The sequence below is a fragment of the Gossypium raimondii genome, chromosome 2 (genome assembly GCF_025698545.1).
Source record: "Gossypium raimondii isolate GPD5lz chromosome 2, ASM2569854v1, whole genome shotgun sequence".
NCBI lineage: Eukaryota > Viridiplantae > Streptophyta > Magnoliopsida > Malvales > Malvaceae > Gossypium > Gossypium raimondii.
The window spans coordinates 9,800,651-9,819,520 of NC_068566.1; positions in this window are offsets into that span (position 1 = coordinate 9,800,651).

Here is an 18,870-nt window from a genome sequence, read left to right on the forward strand (position 1 = left end):
TCTTTTTTGCCGTTGAGTGAGTGAGAACATTTCGATTTTTTGTTTGCTTTAAATATCACAGATCGAAGGAATCAACTCTTGATTTTATCTCTCTTTTGGTCCCTAGTGGGAAATTGTTTTTGTGAAAACTTTTGAGCTTTTTAATGAAGGCTTTTATTCACGGTTTCCATTTTTTCAGTTTGCTATTTAATTTTTTTTTCCAGCACCTAAACTATTATTTTGTTATATATTTTAATAAAATAAAAAAACATATATCATAAAGGCTATCTTAATGAAATGACATGAAAAACACAACTCCATATAACTTGAATTTGAACTGACATATTTTAAAATTGCAATGATTTAAGCCTAAAACTTGAAATTATGTGAATTTATAATTGACTTCAACTTAAATAAACAATTTTAAAATCCTAATTGTTCCAATCTAGATTAACTCTATAACAACTCAGTTTTAGTGGTGTCGAAAATTATGGGTTCGGGACTCCATTTCCGCAAACTAAGTCCATAAGTTTTACATAAATGTAATTACAGATTTATTATATAGGTAATTTAGCCGAATTTGTGATTAATTAAGGCTCAGGAACTAAATTGTAAATTCCAATAGGTATAAATTTTTAACTAGAAAATGACTTAAGGTCTAAAATAGCAATTAGATCATGTCAAGTGGGTGTTAGTGGTTGGTCATGTTAATAGTGGATTAACTAAATAAATTAAAGTTAATTAAGTTGTAACAACCCGTTTTTCAGTGGTGTTGGAAATGACGGTTTTAGAACTTCATTTTTTATGTTCGAGTCTGTAAATATTATTATTTAATATCTATGAGGTTAGTATATAGGTTAATTAAAGTTTGATCCTTTAATTTTGTTAACTGGATAGTTAATTAAGATATAAGAACTAAATTGTAGAAATCATAAAAGTCTAATCACTATAGAATTATAATTAACCAAAGGCTTAAAAATTTATTTAAAAATTAAATGAAGGCCTAATATGGAAAATAAGCCATTTTATGTGTAACTGGACGGTTTGGTGGTTTTAATGGATAAAATAATGTTAAAGTTCTATGTAATGTAAAAAAAAAAGAATAAAACATAAAAGAAAAAGGTTGGTTAGCCATTTTCCACCTTCTTCCCCACCGTTTGAACAAAAGAAAATTTGAGAAGCCGTTGTTTTAGCTTTAACACATTCACCCTTATTAAAAACAACACAAGATCGTTGAAAAAGAAAGGAAATGCGAGAGTCGACGACGAGTGACGCGAACTTTCGATTCATATTTCTATGACCCGAAATCAATTTAGTTACTGCATATTCATGACATACTACATTAGACAATATTGATGTAAGCTATTAATAGTTATTAAGTGAAATGTTATGGTTGGAATTGAATATTGAGATAAGGACTAAATTGAATAGAATAGAAAGTTACATGACTTAACCGATACAAGAAATTGGTATGAAATTGAGCTTAAATATGTTATGTTACATGATGAATTGATTTTGAATTGAGAATGATGGGATGTGAATTGAACTGTGTGATGATATTGCAAATTGGTTACTCTATTAACTATATAGGTCTATACTTTAAGATAACCGATGATACATTACGGTATCAGTTGAGATGAAGATTGACTATGTAACAACCCTATAGTCAGGGGTGTCGGAAAGTGCATTACTGGGATTCCGTTCCCGTAAATTGGACTCGTAAATATTTAGTTGTGTAGTTAATTAGGTTTTGGTTAAGTAAATTTGTATGAATTAAAAGTTATTATAGTATAGGAACTAAATCACGTATAGGGTAGAAGTTGAATTATGATTTAAAAATAATTAAAGAGACTAAAGAAGCAATTTTACTTTTATTTTTTAAGTGGACGGTAAATAGGTTAAAACAATTAATGATATGATATATATATATATATATATATATTATAATAGTTAATATATAATTTATATTATAATTAATAAACTAAAAGTTAAAAGTATGCATATGTATTATATAATATATATTATAAAATAAATGAAATTATAATAGTATAGTAAGTAGAAAAAGGAAGAGAAAGACATGCAAAAGAAAGAAAGAAAAAGAGAAAAAAAAGAGAAAGTCACGCACCGCGTAATGACTTTTAGGGTTCAAACTTGTTATTCAATTTAGTCTCTTTTCTTGTAATTTTTATATTTTTAGTATCTCAGTACCTAGGGCTACCCGACCCATATTGTAATTTTGGCATTGATTAAGATTTTAAATGTTGTTATTATTAAATAATTTTAGTATTAGAGATTAAATTGATAGATTTTTAAGCTAGAAATGGAAAAGGATTAAATTGTAGAACAAGTTGTAAATTTTGAGTATTAAGGACTAAATTGTGAAAATTTTGAAATTTAGAGATTTAAGTGAAAATAGGGAGTTAAATTTATTTTAAAGTGAAATTTGTATAAAAATATAGAATTAAATGTGAAGAATAAAAATTAGACTCAGTTTAAGGACTAAATTGGAATTTAGGCAAATATTGAGTAAAAATTGAAGTATTCAATGTGAAAATTAATTGTGTTGTATTGATGTATTTTAATTGTTTTAATTCTGTAGCTAACGTTGTACCGGAATCCTCGACTAAAAAGGAAAAGGATAAAATCGACTTCGAATAGCTCGAAATCCACGGTTTGTGTTTTTGTAATCCGAACTAAGTTGTAAATTATTACATATGGTAAGCATTGGAGGTGAGAATTAATGTGCCTTACAATTGAATTGAATTAATAGTTGATTTAATTGGATCGATTTGGCATATGTTATGAATGTATTGAGTAATTGGAAATTGGAAATAAATATATGTGTAATTGTGGTAATGTGCAAATATGAGAATTGAATATTGGTTGTATTTGAAAAGTGAAATAAAACCCTATTAACTATATCGGGCTGAGTCGGATATAGATTGTAACAGCCCGGTTTTAGTTAAATCAGAAGAGTGGTTTTGGAACCACAAATTCGAGGTCAAAAAATTATTTTAATATTATTTTTGGTATTTATAGCATGTGATTATATATGTGTGAAAGTTTCATAAAGAAATTTTACTGTTTGAATGCTTAATTCGATAAAAAGAACTAAATCGTGTAAAGCGTAAAAGTTGTGTTCTATAAGCTAAAGATGTCTAATAGCTATATAACATTAAAGTAAAGGTCCTTAAGTGGTAAATAGACCATTTGTGAGTTAGTGGATGATAGTGGAGTCGCATTTGGTGTAATTACTAATGTTTTTAATGGTAAAATAGTAAATAAGTAAATTAATGATAAAATAAATAAAACCAAAGCTAAAATTTTTTCCATCTTTTCTTCCTTGGCCGAATATTGAAGAAGAAAGACACCACTGATGAACACTTAGGGTTTGGCACACACATAGCTTGATTAAGGTACGGTTTGAGCTCAATTTTTGATAATTTTTACATTTTTGAGATCGTTGCTTCGTGTTCTAGCTAACCCATACCCTAATTTTTGAATAGGTTGATGAATTTGTGAGTTGCCATTGATGATAGCTTGATGTTTTTGAATGTTGATGATGGAAAATGAATAATTGTTGATAGATTAATATGTTTTGTAAAGTGATTTTTGACAAAAATGTCAAATAGGGATTAAATTGTGAAATATGCAAATTGAGTGGTTGAAATGTGAAATAAATGAAAGTTTTGGGCTGCTAGGGGCACTATAGTAATTCGGCTAAGCTTGGGTTATATTGAATTATGTAAATTTTATGTATTTGTGAAATAGGGACTAAATTGAACAAATGTGAAACTTTTAGGGCTAAAGTGAAAAAATGTCCGAATAGGTATGTTTGGATGAAATTGAATGAATAGGTGATTAAATGAGTTAAATTTGAATTCATATAGATCAAGAAAGAAAGAAATCAGATTTAGATCGGGGGAAATCGAAAACTGACGAGTAGTTGATCCAATCTGTTCGTTGCTGTACGAGGTAAGTTCATAAGTAAATAAATGTTTTTGAATTCAAATGTATATGTTTTATATATTGCCGAATTGATTGTATATGGGTATACATTGCCGAATTGATTTGTATATGGATATACATTGCCGAATTGATTTTTATATGGATATATTGCCGAATTGATTTGTATATGTATATGTATACATATATATTGCCAAATTGATTTGAGCATTGGATGACTGGTTTCGTGCATGAATTGATTTAATTATGAACTCGAAAGCTCCGAATGAACCTTAGGAAATGTATTGGATATTGATGTCATGATATTAGGACTTCCGAGGTGTGATTTCGTGTAAGACCATGTCTGGGACATTGGCATCATATATGATTCGTATAAGACCCTGTCTGGGACAGTGGCATCGATATGCGTTAACATGTAAGACCATATCCGGGATATGGCATTGTACGAGCTTTATATGATTTCCGTGTAATCTTAACAATTTCGAATGTAAATTTGAGCTAATTGGTTCAGGTATGTGTGAAGTTATATGTTCATGAAATATTAAGGTAAGTTTAGTACTTAATGTGGTAATATGAATTTATATGAGTCAGTTAAATGTATATGTGTTTGAGATTCATTTGAATTCGACCTAGTAGAATTGAATTATAAATATCATTGAGATTATTTATTTGTTTATGACTTACTAAGCTTCCAAAGCTTACTTTGTGCATCCTTCCATTGTTTTATAGTTCGTCAAGGAATATCGTCACACTATCAATCGCCATTTCAGTATTTTGAAAGCTTGATATTATGACATATGGCATGTATAGACTATGGCTAATTTTGAATTGTATATAAGTTGCCATGCGAAATGGCTTGTTAGAGATACTAATTATTATGTATATTCGGTCATGTTATAAGCTCTTTTGGGAAGTATGTTTATAAGTATATATGTGTGATAATGTTTGGATATAATTTTCAGCTTGAGTAATGATTTAGTTGGTGGATGTGTTTTGTTATAATGTAATATGATTGATGTATGTTAGTTGGTTCGAAATTTGAATAGTAGAATGGTTATGACTTGGTTAAATTTCAGTGTATGAATTATATTGTGAAATTGGTTTGCACGGAAAAGAAGTATGGTTTGCATATGAGATATGATTAGTAGAAATGAATTGTGATAAATGATTGTGTTAAACTGTGTTGTGTTAGGTAATGCCTCGTAACCCTAATCTGGCGACGGATATGGGTTAGGGGTGTCACATAGATGGCATGCCATAGGATAGGAAGAGTTCAGGGATTTCTTCGACTTCGAGTTGATAAGGCACTGGGTGCCAATTTATTTCGGTTTAATCAATAAGACACTGGGTGTCAATTTATATAACGCTGGGAGCAGTTATTACTTTGGATTTATCCGATGAGGCATTGGGTGCCAAACTGGTGTGTTGGTTGGATCCATGCATCCGTCCGAGTCCGAGTCATGTTAGTAGGGGTAAATAAATAATAAAGTTCTAAAATTGATATTGAAATGGCATGGTATGAGAAATGGAAGTGATATAGTGAATTGAAAATAAAATGTGAAATATGTTGTAAATACATGGAATATATGAGTTATATACTCATGACTTCAATATGAAATGGATAATGCTATTGTTTAAATGAAATGTGGATTGATATGTGAAAAGCTATTTATATAACTATGTATTGAGATATTTGTTAAACAAAACAAATATGATAGCATGTGAAATTGAAATAATGGTATATGACAAATATAAGCTTGGACAATATTATGTTCATATAATTCAAATTTTGCATTTTTGTATCATTATATTCTTAATTGTTCGGATTATAGAAATATCACTGAGTTTTACTCAGTGTATGGTTTTGTTTTCCGTGCGCAGGTTAGACACTTCACTTTTGATCGCCGATTCAACATTCAGCAATGATCCCGATCTCAAATGTGGTGATGTTGATCTTTTGTGTTGGCATATACCTAGGATGTTTAGTTGATAGTTATTTTGTGGATGGATTGTAAATAAAGCTATAGGTGTAATTTTGGTTGGTGTATATGTAATCATGTGTTTGTGTTTGATGCCATAATATGGTATGTTGAATTGAACCAATATAGGTTAGGTGTTTGTAAATTTTAGTTGATGCTTAGGTGGTTATGAACTAGGGTAAATGGAGTGATTTTCGTATGTTTATAATTTGGATTTGAATGATGCATTAACGTTATGTTTTGATTATATAAATGTGGTACCAATGAGGGTACATTGGTTAGGCACTTAGGATGATTGTTTTGGCATGTTTTGAGTGTGTTTAATCGTGTTTTGAATAGGTTAAATGAATATTTTTTAGTTTCTTAATTCCCAAGCAAGTAGGAATGGTAAACTTGTGGTTTAAGGCACAATTTAGGTTCACACGACTAGACACACGGGCGTGTGACTTGGCCATGTGAGGCACACGGCTAGCACATGAGCATGCGATTCCATTTTGAATGGTACACGGCCTGGCACGCTAGCGTATGGCTTGACCGTGTGACCTAAGTCAGTGAGTTACACAGGCACAGGCATGGGCTAGGACACGACCGCGTGTCCCTACTTCGAATGCCCACACGGCTAGACAGACGAGCATGTGACTTGACCGTGTGAGTCACACGGCCGTGTGATCCCTACAGTTAAAATTTTTTTAATTATTTCCTAAACTTCTAAAATTATTTCAAATTAGTCCCTGCCTATTTTTAAACTACTTTTAAGGTCCGGTAGACTCGTAATAAGGGTTGTAAGAGTAACTTTTACTCTGAATTAGGTTAGATTAGCAAACTTAAATTAAGTGCATTCCACTAACATCATCGAAGATAAATTAAAAAGATAATCGTAGATGGAGTATGGACTAATACTCTGATGCTAATAATTGGAATAGTCTTATATGTATCTGAATTCTGACATGCTAGAAGGGATAAATAGTGATAAAAGTGTAAATAGTGGAAGAACAAGTTTAGAAATGCATAACATAATTTATTATTCGATTGTATAAGAATCTAGCATGAAAGTATTAGATTGTCATGACCTACCCCTGCATATTATAATGTTATTAGTTAGTTTATATGTTGATTATGATTGAATTAATTGTTTGATTCATTAGTAATGCTCGTGACCCTAAATCGTAGACGGAGAGGGGTTAGGGGTGTTACAGACTAATTTGAATATCCATCTTGAAAATTTGAGTTAGGTTAATAGTATTATATCAATGTGTTTTGTGATTAAATGCAATCGAATTGTTGTAATCCTACGATATCCTATGTGAATCAAATAAAATCGAGCCCTAGGGGTCGAGATGAATTCAAATGAGTCGGAAGACTCTAATAATGTATGAAATAGATGATATTAGAAGTGGTAAAATGGAAATAGGACTGACAAGAGAATGTATTGATATTGATTTGTTTAAAATGTTGTTATTATAAGCGTAATGAAATGTCTATATAGATTATATTGAAGTGGGATGAATTGATGTTAGTTTTGTACACTTAACATGTTTATACTGAAGATACAAAACTTGATAACTCCAAGTTATAAGTATATGGTAGATATATACATATAGTTATACATGTTTACTTAGGGTAGAATTGTTAATATTAATATTGCACACTTGAATTATAGAAATATCACTGAGTGATTCGCTTAGTGTATGGTTTGTTTTTCATGTACAAGCTAGGTTCGATTCAGGTATAAAAAAACATCGACCTCAGCATCCAAGCAACACTTCCAAACTCAACAAATTTTGTTTGTTTTCCTTTTTTCTTTATAACTTGGCTTGTACCTAAATAGTTGAGTCAAGTTATTTTGATTCTAAACTTTTGTAATTATTGAAGTTGATGTGTTAATGCTTAATTTTGGTTAAATAATCATATGATATGTATAGGTCTTATAAATTCTTAAATATGTTCAATATGGTATGAAAAGTTGGTATGTGGAAATGGTGATTGATTTTAGGTACATGTGTAATATCCCATTTTCCAATGGTGTCGGAAATAGTAATTTTGGGACCACAATTCCAGGTCCGTAATTTATAGGTATTTAATGTTTTTTGGGTTATGTGATTGTCATATTAAAATTTGGTCAATTGATTTTATGGTTTACTTAACTAATTTAAGAAAAAGGACTAATTTGTAAATATCATAAAATCTAGTCATAATTGACTTGTAAGGATTTTATAGCTTAATTAACAAATGAGAAAGGACTTATGAAGTAATTTTTCAATAATGAATATAGATGGACGGTAAAGGGTTTCTAAGTTGTTAAATTGTATGTTTATTAACAAGGGTAAAATGATAATTAAGTAATTAAGCTAAAGAATAATAAATGTAAAAAAAAAATTCTACCATCTTCTCTAAGGTTGTCTCCACCGAAAATTAAGAAGGAAATCCCCATTTTTGGAGCTTTAGGTTTGGCCATCACAAATCCTTTGCATGTAAGCTCGTTTTAAATCTATTTCTTATAATTTTATGTTTTTATATCATTACAACTAGGTTCAGCTAACTCGTAGCTTCATTTTTGAAACTATCAAAGATTTTGGATGTTTCTATTGATGAATCCATGTTATTCTTGATGCTAAATGATGAAATTGAAGTATTGGTTGTTGATTTGAATTAGTTTCTTAACGATTTTTGTTAGTTTTAGTTAAAGGATTAAATTGATAAAATATTAAATTTAAATGGAAATTTTGTGAATTTTGAATAATTAGGATTTTACTAGTTTAGAATGAAATTGCTAGCATAGAAAATTGTGAAATTTTGTTAAATTTAGAATTTCGAGTTTAGGGACTAAATTGTGATAATTGTAAAAGTTTAGGAAAAATATAAATAATGAAAACTTAAGGGTCTCATGCATAAAAATAGTTTGATAATGTATATGAATTTAATTACTATATAGATCAAGAACCGAGTCAAAAGACAATAATCATGAAAAAGAGAAAATTGTAAAGTAGTCCCTGTGAATTAGCCTGAAGCGGATTGTAGGTAAGTTCGTAGTATAAAGGAACAAGTTTACATATTTATAATTTATACTGTTTTGAATTAGTTTAAATTGAAATGATGTTGATTATTTGACATTTGATTGTTAATTATAATTTGTTACAAATAAGTATAAGGTAAATGTGTATTTATTTGGGAAATGGTTGTGAATATGAGTTATTTGATCTTGGAAATGGCTCTGATTGATTAATGTGATGGATTCAATTAAAATTCCCGTTTGAACGTAGTAATCGATTAGGATACGATTGGCATGCCAATAGGGTTTGCATGCGCGCTTGTACAAGTTTGCACTCTAGTGCCTCTAATTGCACATTCGTGCCTCTTTCTACATTTCGGTGCCTCTGTTGCGCATCATTGACGCCTTTGGTGTGGTGTAGTTTCTCGAGCACCAGATTCAAGTTACTATAGTTCATCGGGTGATGTATAAAATGTCTTAAAACTTATCTATTTGTTCAATTTTGTTGGGCAATTATTGTACTACTAAATGATAAATGTTGCTATGAAATTCTCATTATAAGTGTTAATGATTATATTGAGAAATTTTGGATGATGATTTGGTTATGACTTTTGGAAGGTATCATTTATGATGTAAATGACTATATACTAATGTGATGTGATATTGCATTTGAATATTAGGAATTAGAACTTATCTTCTTATTTATCTATTGGTTGAGGTAAGTTATATGATATATATATATATATATGCTATGCACTTATTAGACTTCTCAAGCTTATTTTTTTCATTTATGTCTCTTTTGTAGATGACGTTTTGCGAATTGACCGGACAGATCGGTTTAGAGCACACACTATCCAACCATCTTGGTAGCTTTTGTCTTTTTTTTGGGGGGGGGAGGATGTGGCATGTATATAGGTGTTTTGTTGTTGATATGTAAAGTGTTAAGTTAAATTGTTATAAATAGTTAATGTGGTTGAATTTGGATGGGTACTTATGTTGATATTGGTCAAGTTGATCTTTAGTGCCATGTATATATATATATATATATATGTTATGTGGTGATGTTTTGAAATGGTAATTGATAGTGGATGATCATATCTTTGGTAAATCTTTGGCTGGTGGTTTAAGCATGAATGGATGTTTAAATGTTTAAGTGATTTCTTAGTTGGATTATTTGGTTGATTATTAATTGTGGTGCCTTTGAATGACATATTGGTTAGGTCTTTTAGGTTTTTTGTAACGGTTTATTTTAAGTGTTTTGGTATGTGGTTTAGTCATGTTAAAGCTTGTAGGAATGGTGTGACTTGATGTACAAGACTTAAGCTTGATTTGGCTTGATTTAGGGGTAACATATGTAACACCCCAAAATAGAGTCTAGGAGTTTTAGGGGTATTTTAGGAATTTTGGCCTATATGAGCTCAGATTGTGTAAGGTTGGTACTCGATAGTGTTTTCGATTATGGCATCTTAACTATCAAATCAATTTTTGAAAAATTGTTCTAGAAACCCTTAATTTTGAAAAAGGACTAATTTGTAACAAAGTCAAAATAGTGGGCATTTATGTGGAATTAAACCAATTTTAAAAATTGAACCTAAAAGTCACCCCCGACCTACAGTTTTCACGTTTTCTTCATTCTCTTCAAGCTTGTGCGGCCCCTTGCGTTTCCCTAGCTATTTCCATCGATTTTTTATTCCCAAATCACAATACCTTGATTTTCTATCATTCCTAAGTCATATATTACCAATTATCTCCAAGAAAAACACCTAAAACACCATAGATTTCATCATGGGTTTTTCAGATTTTCGTTAAAACTCATTCATCCTCTCAACAAAGGTAATCATTCATGCCACCATTGGTTTTTGATGTTATTTAGACTCTAAACTTGAATTATTATCCCTCAAATCGCATGTTTTAAATAAAAGCCACAAATTAAGCCATTAATGGCGGATTTCAAGATTTTGAATAAACACTTAGTTTCAAAGTGTTTTTCAACTTGTTTTAGCATGATTAGAATGTTTTTAAAATTATCTAGAAGTTTCGTTAATGATTTCACATGTTTTAATGAATTTTAAGAAAATTTCCTGAAAGATGTCAAAAAATGTCGATACCATGAATTGAGTAGATTTGTCTAGTTTGAAGGTTGCGAATTAGGCATAGATGATTAAGTAGATGAACGAAATTTATTTTATGCAAAAAGGTTAAGTATAGATCGAGATATTAGTACATAAGGGTTGTTATGTTAATAGTTTAAGTCACATGAGAACTTTGCTTAAGGCTTGTGTTTTAGTTGGTTTGAGTGGATCAATGGTTGATATTTAATTGTGATTATTATGTGATTTATACGTGTAAAGCTTTGGATTCGTTAGAGCTTGATATGAGCTAGAGAAACATTAGTTGAGTTTTCGGTCTTTGACAAAAGCATAAAGTGGTGAGTGTGTGGAATTGCTACTCGTAAACATGAGTCATGTGTTATTTGGGAATTTAGATGTAGCCTAAACCCCTACTCTAAATTCCGAGTGTAAGCTTTCTTGAAACTAAACTCGTCTTGTGTTTATGTGGTTATGCAACATGAATGATATGAGATGTGTGGGTATGGTGATTATTGTGAAAAGTGTAGTTGTATACATGCATTAAATGTGTAATATATATGTTATATGACTATGCTAGTGTTTTGCAAAAGATGCTAATATACAGTAATAGTGCATGGATAATCGTTAAGTAATATGTGTTGTTTTTCGAATATTTTGGCCTTGTGATCTTGGAACCATTGGATATAGTTGGCATGCCATAGGATTGTGAGTACTCACTTATATGTATAGAGGTTTGGGGCGTTGAGGCCCTGGGACATGTTTGGAGGGATAAGGGAATGTGAGCTAAGCTTCATTCAACGGGACATGTGAGGGAAACAAGGAGAGTGTTAGCTATGCGTTTCACTTTTGGGACATGTTTGACTCTACGAGTCTATGTGGTGTGAGATGTAACACTTCTAACCCCGAGTTCATTGCCAGATTAGGGTTACGAGGCATTACCAATCAATACACATCATTATACAATTATTTCACATACATCATTTAATCATTAACACATCGTAGACATTCAATCTCTATTATCACCAACTGAAATTATGCTTATTATCCATACCAAAATGTACCAAATTTACATGTCACAACCATTCATTCATCTATAATCATTATCTCAATTTCAATACAATCATATAACAATTATAGACCAAATTCCTTAACTCATATACTTATATAATTTCATACTATCGCATATACCAAATTTAAGCCAAATCACAAAGCTTATTACATATCAAATGCATAGATATCAATTACCAACATTACTTATACCAATCAAATCATCACAAGGTCAATACATGTCATTTTTCAACTTCAAAAGCTACTCAATTGGTCATTTATATATGGTTACATTCATGCTCATCACATAACTTATATGTCAATTCGAAACGTCGTCTCAAATCACCATGATTCAACTATCCAAAACATATACCAAAATCACATACCTTATTAACCATGTTATATATATATACCATATAATTAACCAATTCATCATTCTAAATCCAATCACACCAAGGCATTTCTTAAGCAATTAGATACCAAAATGAGCCGTAATGTATGATTATACAAACATTAAATCACAACGGTAACAAGCCATTTCATAAAGCCAAATACATAATCATCAACATGCCAAAATGACCATTTCTCATTAGGCCGAATATACATAGAAACATACCAAATCCCAACACCAATTACATATCATAATTAAACCATAATCACATTTAATATCATGCCATATCACATGACAAGATTTTCACCTTTCAAAACAAATTCCAAGATCTCTAGTCTATACATGCCATACTTTAGTATTTACATTTCAAAAAAAAAAAAACCAAAATAGATATCCGATAGTGTGATTGAGTCTCTGACGATCCCCGGATCCGAGCTAGCTTTATAACACTATAAAACAAAGAAAACTTCACATAGTAAGCTAAGAGCTTAGTAAGTTCATAATATAATACATTTAACTCATTATAAAAAAAATGTTATATGACATAATTGCTAACACATAGTTCAACTCAAATTACTACTCAATCTTATTCATAACTACTACTCATTTCATACCATTTCTTATAAAAACACATACAAATATATTTATTTCTACTCATTCCCAACTTATTCAACCATGTTCATCCATTCTTATACTATTGTTTCTATTTCATACATAATAACATCAACCACGTAGGTTTCGAATATACCTGTACCATCTCATACATATTTGTTACATTTACCACTTCCATGTTCAATGACATCGCACACTTAGTGCCAACAAATTCGCCAAATCTATAATATATCGCACACTTAGTGCCAATTATTCAGCCAACGCGGCTTTATTCCCGCACATTCAGTGCCATTTTGGTAGCCGTATATATAATATTCGCACACTTAGTGCTGCAAATATTCAATCCACATTTCACATTTGTAACTCAATCCTGTTTCTATTCATTTCATCTCATTCAAATATTATTTAAAACCGTATGCATTATATTCGAACTTACCACGGACGTAGCAACGACGAGATTAGTCGATCAATCGAGTTCTTTGTTCTTGCCTCGATCTAGATCCGAATTTTTACTCTCTTGATCTATATACATTTAAATTCACTTATTCAATCTCACATTTTATCCACATAAATCCATAAACACATAACTAGACTTTTTTTTAAAATTAGTACACATATTTTCACCTTTGGACATTTTAGTCCCTAATTCATAAATACACAAATACACATAATTTCTTTGTACTCATGCTTGGCCGAATTTTTATTGAGTCCCTAGCAATCCATATTCTTCATTTATTTCACATCTAACCCCTCAATTTCTCATTTTCACAATTTAACCCTAATGCTCAAATTCATCAAAATCCAAATACAAAACATATTTATCTATTACATATCCATCATATTTCATCAACTATCATCACAAAACTTACAAAATCATCAATAACACATTTTAAAATCATAATCAAATTTCAAAATTGAGGCATGAGCTTGATAGATTATTGAGCAACAATCACAAAATATAAAAATCATTAAAATGAATCAAAACACATACCTTAATTAAGAAAATTTCTAGCTGAAACCTAGCTAGCTTTTTCTTTCTTTTCTTCCTTTAAATTTTCGACAAAATGAACACTAAATGCCACTATTGCATGTTTTGTTTTAATTTAATAAACATTAAAACATCAATTACCATTTCATCCATAATGAATTAACATGAAAATCAATTAATATAAGCCCATTTATGTCCATTCCCACTATCCATGGTCTAATATCATCATAAGGACCTTTCATTAAATAAACCATAGCAATTAGACACTCTTAACTTATAGCATGCTACTTTTACACTTTACACTATTTAGTCCTTTTATCGAATTAAGCGCATAAACGACAAAATTTTCACACGAAATTTTTCACACATATCACCTATCATACTGTAACATAGAAAATAATATTAAAGTATTATCCTGACTAGAATTTGTAGTCTTGAAACTACTGTTTCGACTAGGGTCTAAATCGGGCTGTTACATGAGGAGATTTGTGTATCTGATGTGTGATGATAGAGCTCACTACATGTTTCATAATCCAAGTTTCATCTTATATTATGTTATATAATTGTGTGGAATATGTTCTATGCTTGAATGATTATGTATATGTGTTTTGAGAATGACCTTTAGACTATGTATGATTTAGTACTATATGATGCTAGACTTAAGAATGTACTACTTGTGAATAAATGTTCGGTTGTATTGCGTGATGATGTGTTTATGTTGTAGACATTCTTGCATTCATTGAGCTTGCAAAAGCTCATCCCCTCATTTCAACATTTACAGATTAGTGTCGTCATGGTGTGGGCGGTGTGGTTTCCAATGGAGTGATCTAAGGAAGTCTAGTTATTTTTTGTAGATGATTATTTATTCTTATTTTTTTGAGGAGTTAGGCAATGTGATAGAACCTTTTGAGTTGTTGGTCTTCAGACATTTAAATCGGCTTATACGAATTCCATGTTATTCTTGTGTTGGAAAACTTAGTCATTGATATTGGTATGATGATAATTGTTTACACTCAATTTTGGTATTTCGTGCTAAAAGTTGGGTCGTTTGAACAGTTATTTAACTTAGTACTTGATGCATGTTGTTTAGGAACTATTTGAGACAAATTATTTGTTTTCCTTTGCTGTATTTTTAGCTCCAATAGCAGAGGTATCAATATTGGGCTTTAAAAGTCGATACCTCTATGAATTAAAACGTACAAGAAATAGAATAGAGATTTGATATCGATACCATTGCTCAAGTATCGATACTTGGGGATAAATATCAATACTTTATCTTGTGGTACCGATATTTTTCGATAGATAGGTTCTTATTCGAGGAACAAAATGCTCATTTGGTATCGTTTTTCCAAGTGGTATCAATACCACTCAAGGGAAATATCGATACCTGGATATCAGTATTGATACCTATGGACATTTTTATAGAATTTTGCTAATTAGCCCCTAAGCATAATTCTAATTGAATGTATGATTGTTTAACGAATGATTTGCATGTAATAATAATTAACCATTTGGACGACTTAAAAACATACTCGGTTAACAAAATACGATCGATTTACTTGAATCTAACTTCCTGTTTAATGCAAACAAAATAAGATGGTGCTGTGGCATCCTGTATTCGGGCATGGTGACCAGGTCGGGTATAGGATGTTACAACATATGCTACACACGGCCTGGGACAAGGGCTGTCACACGATCGTGTGCAACACACAATCACTTCACACGGTCTAAGACACGACCTATGACACAGCCGTGTGTCTCAAAACAGTTTGTGGCACAGTCTGGCACACGACCTGTGACACGACCATGTGACCCAACTTCGAATACACACACGATTTAGCACACGGTCCGCGAGACGGCTGTGTGCCCTTATTTCGAATATACATACGGGCTGGAACATGGTTGTGTGTCTAGGCTTCGAATGTTCACAAGGTCTAGGCTATGTCACATAGCCGTGTGACTCTTGTTTTCAAAATTTTTAAGTTTTTCTAAAAAAAATTGATTTGTTTCGATTTGATCCTAGATTTCTTCCAAACTGTATTTGGAGCCCTGTAGGCTCAATTTAATGCCCATAAGTGTATATAAGCCATGAATTGATTTATTTGTTATATTATTGCATTTAATTATAAAGTTATTTCTATTGTGAAGTTAAATGTTCTGTTTTGCTCGATAACACTCTGTAACCCTAATTCGGTAATGGAGACGGGATAGGGGTATTACAATATGTACATATGTCTTTGAATGTTATGTGATTATTGTATATTTTGTAAAAGATAAGGCATTTGCTTAGTCTAAATAGGATAATTGTTATGTTTGGATTGGTATGAAATGAAGCTTTTGTATGTGGTTAGGTATGATGTAATGTTATATAAGACAATGACTTTATTAATATTGGTACGATATGAATGAGCTAGTTGAATTACATTAAAAGATGACTTTTTTTGATGGCTTAGACGTGTTTGAGGGATTGGAATATGATAATTGCATGAATGGAATGTGCCATAAACTTTTAGATACTGTTCACACGGTCAAAAGCATAATAAAAATTTGATTATATATTGAAGTTTTGGAATTGCAGGCAATTGAGTAAAAATTACAAGTTCTGTATGTGACGTCATATGAATGTCGTCGTGATGAGATCTCGACTTTAAGCCACGGCGCGACGAGAGAGCCATTTGACCAAGTCAATATGTCACATCGTAACAAGAAACACCCTCACGTTGTGACATTGACCCTAAATTTTGAAAACTTTCATTTTGGTCCTAATTCGACCTTAGTTTAGCTTTAAAGCTTTCGTAAGCTCGTATAAAGCCCGAGAATGATTGTATTTCATGTTGAATGTATATTTGTTTGATTTTATCATTAAATTTTATATTTTAATCCTGAATTAATCGTAGTTGCTCTGGAAATGAATGTAACACTTTATACTCAAACTCAACGATCGGGTCGAGTATAGAGTGCTACATTTAGTGGTATCAAAGCTATAGGTTGAGCCAATTCTCGGACTAAATCAAGCTCAAAAACTGAGTTTAGAGGTATATACCAAGGTCGAGTCGAGTCAAAATTTGGATGTGGATTATTGATATTTTGTCTTATATTTAAAAATGTCTGATGAATTAAGGTATGCTGTTGAGGCAGAAGTTAATCATAATGATCATTTTGTAGAAAGTGAAAAGTAAGTGGAGATGAATGGACATGGTGATGATCATATCGATACTCAATGTAGGAATAGAAAAGATAAGTCTCGTCGAGAAAATCGAGGCATTGAGGGGTTACTCCGTGCAATATTGGATTTACTTCAATGAATAGTAAAAGTTGTTTCGTAGACTACAACAACGGCTACAATCCATCAAATTATAGGATCGAAAAATGTTGTCCCTTCGTGTAACACCCTTAACCCTTCTTTGTCGCCAAATTAGGGTTACAAAGTATTAAAGCACATATAAAAACAATTTACATCATTAAACTATTCATTTATTAATTTAAATAACAACATTTGAATATGCATTTCATTCATGGAAAAATAACATTTACAGGCCCTAAAACGAGCTTACAGGGCCCTAAAAATCGTTTGGGAACTATTAGGGACTAATTAGAATCAAAACATGAAAAATTTTGAAAATTTTGGAAATAGGGGTCACATGGCAGTGTGACAGAGCCCAGATCGTGTGGCTCAAGGACATGGCTGTGTTGCTACCCCACATGCCCATGTGCTAGACCATGTGAAAAATTTACAGCGAAAATTAATATGGCACACAACCATGTGAGTAGGCCATGTGTAGCACACAACTGTTTAAGTAGACCGTGTGTTGCACACAACTGTGTGAGTAGGTTGTGTATTACACATGACCGTGTGACAACCCATGTCCCAAGCCGTGCGCACCTTAAAAAACTTCCAAAACAAGGTAAACTTTCATCCAAAACTTAGTACCAAGCTAAATCAAAATCAACCATTTCCATACTTTAAAAACACATTTAAACACGCCTAAAATAAGCTAAAACATTCAACCTAAGTGTCTAACCAATGTGTCCTCATTGACACCACAGTTCAATTATCAACCTCAATTCACATGTCACACCAAACTAATTTGCATTCAAGTTCATAATTTCATATATAAAACTCATGTCAAACTTACCAATTCTTCTTATTCATTCACATTCATTCATACCATGATTCAAACACTTAAATAAGGTTTATATCAAATGACCAAAACAACTTTATGTGAACATATTCACACCAAGATTAAAGGCACATACACAAGCAAGCTAATACCAAGCTTAAGCATCTTTGCATCAATCTCATATGTAACATATGTAGTAAATATTCAAAACATATACAAAACACACCTATTACATGCCATATAACCCAAAATAAACATATCAAAATCTACCAAAATGCATCTAGATAGTGTGATCTTCAAGTTGATCCAATCGCTCGACTCTACAAAAAGTTATCTACAAGGAACATGAAAAATGACACGAGTAAGCTTTAATAGAGCTTATTAAGTTCAATGGTTGAAACAATAAAACTTACCGTATAAACATAGCTATTTCATTAACAATATTAACAAATAATAAATCCTATCAATCATAGTCACTCAATAGGTGAGTTTATACACGTACTTATACAAGTTGCAAAATATATTCAATCACATGAAATCATTCAATACCAAGTCACGATATGCACTCAGAAGACCATGTAGACACTTAGAAGATTTAATAACATGTCATATAAGCAATGGAAACTTGCCCGATGAATAGTATAAATGGATTCAGATACATAGTTACAAAACACACCAGAACGCACAAAGTTAACCGAAAACACAACT